General features: G+C 54.0%; 2 non-coding genes across 2 annotated transcripts; both read left to right on the forward strand.

Moving 5' to 3' along the window:
* Positions 1-313: 313 nt before the first annotated feature.
* On the forward strand, positions 314-387 carry TRNAF-GAA (transfer RNA phenylalanine (anticodon GAA)). The gene has a single exon. It is a non-coding gene; the product is annotated as a tRNA-Phe (tRNA).
* Positions 388-457: 70 nt separating this feature from the next.
* On the forward strand, positions 458-531 carry TRNAI-UAU (transfer RNA isoleucine (anticodon UAU)). The gene has a single exon. It is a non-coding gene; the product is annotated as a tRNA-Ile (tRNA).
* The last annotated feature ends 5,127 nt before the right edge of the window (positions 532-5,658 follow it).

Raw genomic sequence — 5,658 nt, forward strand, 5'->3', positions numbered from 1 at the left:
TGCCTGGACTTCGTTCTACTGGAGGGGAAACCGTTGCGAGGAAGCGGCGGCTCTTGCGGCGTGGCGAGCGGTCGGCATCCGGAGGCGCCGGCGAGGGGGAAGGAAGGTCGTGAAGCAGGCGAGGCCGTCTAGCAGAGCGTCGAGGCAGCCGGGAGCTACACGCTCGCAGCCAACAGGGGCGAAGGCAAGGTTTCCCTCAAAGGAGGTGCCAGTCAGCTGGTCGGCGAGGCGGCAGGGACCTGCATGCTCGCGGCGGTGCCTCGCAACAAGGGAAGCTGAGGTGAGAGGCGGCCACTACCTCAGGTTGGGAGCAGCCCGAAATAGCCCAGTTGGGAGAGCGTTAGACTGAAGATCTAAAGGTCCCTGGTTCGATCCCGGTTTTCGGCAGGGGATATTTTTCGAAAGTGAAACGCACGGTGCGACGGAACAGCTGCGGGCGCAAAGGACAGATAAAGCTGGCTGTTTAGCTCAGTTGTTTAGAGCGTGGTGCTTATAATACCAAGGTCACGGGTTCAATCCCCGTATTGGGCTCTTTGTCATTTGGGCAGTCCTAAGGCTGAAGCCTGCAGAGAGCGGCTCAGTTGGAGGGGTGGACGAAAAAGTGCTGGGCGAGACTACAAAACTATTGCAAGGCTACAGCTAAAGAAAGGACAACATTTTAAAGAGTTTTCTTTTTGGCTGCGTGTGCTGTACAGGAAAGTAAGAGACACATAAGACATTGATTTGGGAAAACATTGCCTAAAGAGAATCATGCAGATGCAAGGAAAAAACCAGGAGGATCAGCAGAAGGATGACCTGGAGGCATTTTTGATGATGGCAAGAAGGGCTGGGGACAAATATGGCACCAGCTGGATGCAGTTGATGGCAGCACAGGTGGGAGCTGAGGTTGCGGGGCGCAACCAGAGGTCCGAGTCACCGCTCTTGTTTCCATCTACACCCATCGAGGAGGCATGGGTGGAAGTGCACTCGCAGGAAGTGAAAGAGCTGGACATCGAGGAGCTCGAGGAGGAGGAGGAGCCAGTCGCCAAAAGAAAAAGAGTGATGACCAAGAAAGCGAGAGATAGCCAGCAGCAAGCGGCGGCAGCACAGAAGCGGAAAGCCAACCCCAAGGGAAGGGGGAGGGCGCAGGAGGTTGAGGCCATTCCGGCACCTGTCCCTGCTGAGGCTCCAAGACCAGTGGGAGGTCCTCGCAGCACACCTGTAGCCACACCGGCGGTAGCAGCTGAGGTGCCAACCACCTTGGAGATGGTGAAAGGTATGTTCAGGGAATGTATGGAAGCTTGGGTGACGGGTGCAAATTGTCAGTTGCCTGTTGATAATAATGCTTTGAACATGGTGGGTAAAGGAACGCAAGGGGGTAGTGGGGCCACGGAGCAGCTTGGCTCGGGGGCGAGTCAGCCCGTGGTAGGCGTAGGTCAGCCAGTAACGGGAGTGAACCCGGGGCAGATGGCGACGCAAGGGGCAAATACCACCTACACGCCGCAAATTGGGGGGACACCTTGGTGGGGGGCTCAGGCTCCTTCACAGGTACACGGGCAGGAGCTGGCCAGCAATAACACAATATACGGGAGGCCAATGCCGGGGTTTGCACCGGCCAGAGTGGCGATTAATGCATTGGCATGGCACATCCCGCTGGCATACAAAGAACGGGTATGGAGGAAGGAGTTCATGGATATTATGGAGTTGTTGGGGATGGTCCCCTCGGGACAAGTCTTCAGCGAGCCCACTGAGAGGGAAAGGGAGAAGAAGGAGAGGGAGAGTCCAAAAATAGAGCTCAATATACATACCTGGTTAAGGGCGTTCAGGGTTTATGCCACTATTATGTTAGAAAAATTCCCACAAGATGGCGTGGCATTGATGGCGTATGAGCAGTATATTCACGAGCAATACCTGAAGCATGGGGGGGATACATGGAGCAACTACGATAAAGGTTTTAGACTCAAAATGCAGGTATGGCCAGCAATGACCTGGGATGAAGTGGATGTGGGGGGGCGCATAGACACGAAAACGGTCCCAGCCAGGCCGGTAGAGGAGAGCGTGGCAAGCGAAAGACCAGCCCAGGGCAGGGGCAGGGGGTCCTACTCAAAGGGGAGGGGGTCCTTTCGTGGGAACTCCTCTTGGAACAGCCGGCCCAATTACCAAGGGGAGTTGCCAGAATGTTGGTTGTTTGCAGAAGGGAGGTGCTCCTATGGTAATGCGTGCAGGTTCAAACACTCAAAGGCTGCAAGCACAGGGAGGCACAGCCCCGCCAGCGGAGAGGGTAAGGCAAGGGGCAACGCAAAAGGCAAGGAGAAAAACAAGCATGATTAAAACACAGCTGCCAACGCCAATACGTTTACAGGCCATGATGCCTTTCCTGAATACATATAGTGACAAGGGTGATGCAAAATTGTTATGGGAGGGTTTCAGGTGGGGTTTTAAGATTCCTTTCCAGGGGCAGATAGGACTTAAGGAGGCGTGTAATTTGAAATCTGCGCTAGCAATGCCTGAAGTCTCGACACAGAAAGTGGGGAAAGAGGTACAGTTGGGGAGGGTGGCTGGCCCCTTTCGCACACCTCCACTGGAAAACCTGGTAGTGTCCCCGTTGGGCTTGGTACCTAAAAAGGAGAAAGGGCAGTACAGACTTATACAGCACTTGTCCTTCCCCGAAGGGGAGTCAGTGAACGATGGCATTTCGGGAGAGGAATGCAGGGTTCACTACGCAGCATTTGAAGATGCAGTGGATTTGGTAAAGGTGGCGGGGGTGGGGGCCCTCATGGGGAGGGCGGACATTGAGTCAGCTTTCCGGTTGCTACCAATTCACAAGGACAGCCACCATTTGCTGGGGTTCAAGGTGTTACAGGATTACTTCTACAACAAATGTTTGCCGATGGGGTGTGCAATTTCATGTGCGTATTTTGAGAGGTTTAGCAGATTCCTCGAGTTTGCAGTAAGGCAAAGAAGCAAGGTCGGGGGGATGGTGCATTACCTCGATGATTTCATGTTTATTGGGAGCAAAGGGACGCATGATTGCAAGAACCTTATGGCGGTATTTCAGGAGTTGATGGAAGAGTTTGGGGTACCGCTGGCTAAAGAAAAAACTATGGGTCCGGTCACGTCACTGGTGTTTTTAGGGATTGAAATTGACTCTGTAGCAGGGGTGTGCAGGCTTCCGGGAGACAAAGTACTAAAGTTGAAGGAAGTAATCGCAGGATTGTTGGGCAAAGAGAAAGCCACTTTGAAAGAGCTTCAGTCCCTAGCGGGCAGCCTGAATTTTGCAGGCAAAGTGATCCCTTCAGGTAAAGCATTCGCTAGAAGCATAGAGTTGAAAACAGTGGGCTTGAAGCACGCGGGTCAACACGTGCGCCTAGGAAAGGAGGTTAAGAAGGACCTGGAAATGTGGAATACCTTTTTAGACCATTTTAACGGGGTATTGGTGTGGAAGGAACCCCTGGGGAAGGGAGATGGACCCAATCTGGTTACCGACTCGTCAGGGGCCCTAGGTTTTGGGGCCATCCTGGGCAAGAGGTGGTGCGGGCAGGCCTGGCCTGCCGAATGGCGGTCCGAGGGGATCTCCAGGGACATTACGGTACTGGAGTTGTTCCCGATAGTGGTGGCATTCAAGCTCTGGCCCGAACAGATGCAAGACAAAAAAGTGCTAGTTTGGTCGGACAACCTAGCGGTGGTGCAGATTATCAATCAGGGAACTAGCAAGAATGGTAGGGCATTGGGCTGCTCAGGGAACTGACAAAGTGCTTGCTGCAGCTGAATGCAGAGGTCAGGGTACGTCATATACCTGGGGTTAAGAATGTGGCCGCTGATTCTCTTTCTCGTTTGCAGTGGGGAAGGTTCCGGGAAAACCATCCAGAGGCGAGCGCAAGGATGACACCCTTCCAGACACAGTGGTGGGGATTGGTTGGGGAGATCTGAGCGCACTGATCGACACGGCTCTCGCACCAGGCACTATGCGAAGATACAAGGTGTGCTGGGAACGATTCGTGGCCTTTCAAAACAATATCCTGCCCGAGAGCGAAAAGGGCAGGCCTGTGCGTGCCTTTGTGGGATGGTCTTGGAGCCAAGGAAGGTCCAGGGCGTGGGTGGCTTACCACCTGGCGGCGATTGCGCAATTCTACAAATTAGGGGGCATGCCTGACCCCACTAGGGAGCATTACATTGTCATGGCTATGAAGGGTTGGGCCAAGCAGGTGATGGCGAAACCTGATGAGAGACGGCCCATAGATGTGGGGAAGTTGCACAAATTGATCAGGAGCTTGGGGGTGGTGTGCAGGGACGAGTACGAAAAAGGATTGTTCGCAGCAGCCTTCTCTCTGGCATTTTTTGGGGTTTTAAGGGTAAGCGAGCTGGTGCCAGCCAACAAGAAGGGTAAAGGTTTGAGTTTCCTGAGGAGCTGTGACATAAGGGTACAAGGGGAGCGGTTATGCATATTTCTGAGGAGGTCCAAGACCGATCAGTCGGGGAAAGGCAGAATGATCACGTTAGGGAGTATCCAAGACAGTCCGGTCTGTCCAGTAGGATGCGTGAGCAGGTATGTGAGTCATAGGTGCCACACAGGAGACGAGGCCCCTTTTCTGGTACACAACGACGGGTCAGCACTAAGCCTGTTTCAGTTTAAAAGGGTGTTGGACAGGACACTGGGGGAGGCGGGGTTCTCAATAGGGGTTTTTGGGACACATTCCTTCAGGATAGGGGCCACCACAACTGCGGCTCGGATGGGCCTGGGAGCGGAGACAATCAAACAGATTGGGGGCTGGAGGTCCGGTTGTTTTAAGCGGTATGTCAGGCCTGATAAAATGTAAGACTAACAATTCCTCCCTCCTGTTTCCTCGCAGTAGCACCAAGGCGGGGAAGGCGGCGGTCTGCCTGGGTGGTGGGCCATTCGTTTGTGTCAAGGGCCAAGGGAAGCTGGTCAGCCAAGCAGGAGGTGCTGACCGCCGGGGAATATCGGGTGCAGTGGCACGGAGTGCCGGGCATGAAATGGGCACAGTTACAAGGGCACATACGCAGTCTCCTGAGGGGCCACCGGAGGCCTGATGTATTGGTGGTTCATCTCGGCGGCAATGATTTGGCTGAGTTGGGGAGGGGGATCTTACTCAGGGAAATTATGTCTTCATTGCAGGATCTAGCGGCTGAATTGGGGGACACGGAAATCGTGTGGTCTGAAATCATCTCGAGGTGCGAATGGAGGGGCGCCGAGAGTCAGGCAGCAGTTGAAAACTCAAGGAGGAAGTTGAACTGGGCCATGGCTAAGTTTTGCAAAGGGAGAGGCCTGCAACATATCAGACATGGTTTGATCAATCTGAAAAACAAGGAGTACTACTTGAAGGACGGGTGCATTTGTCGGAGCAGGGAATGGATCTGTTTTTCTGGAACATCTGCACGAAACTACTGGAGTTATAAGCTAGGAAAGGGGGGAGCCACGGTGGGCGGTAACCCACCTTTGGCGTGGCGGGTTGTGGCAACCTAATATAAGACAAAGGGCCTCATTACACGGTAGGCGGTAGGGACATACCGTTACCGGTAAGGGATTACCGGTATCGGTAAATCCCCTCCCCAATCACGAACCGGACATACCGCCATTAGCGGCACCGCAAAGTACGGTGGCACTATTAGCGGCAAGTCCGTGAGCGCGCGGCCCCTCAGACCGGAAATAGCGGCATA

Source organism: Ambystoma mexicanum, chromosome 1p (genome assembly GCF_040938575.1).
Source record: "Ambystoma mexicanum isolate Mex_15411 chromosome 1p, UKY_AmexF1_1, whole genome shotgun sequence".
In the NCBI taxonomy this organism is placed as follows: Eukaryota; Metazoa; Chordata; class Amphibia; order Caudata; family Ambystomatidae; genus Ambystoma; species Ambystoma mexicanum.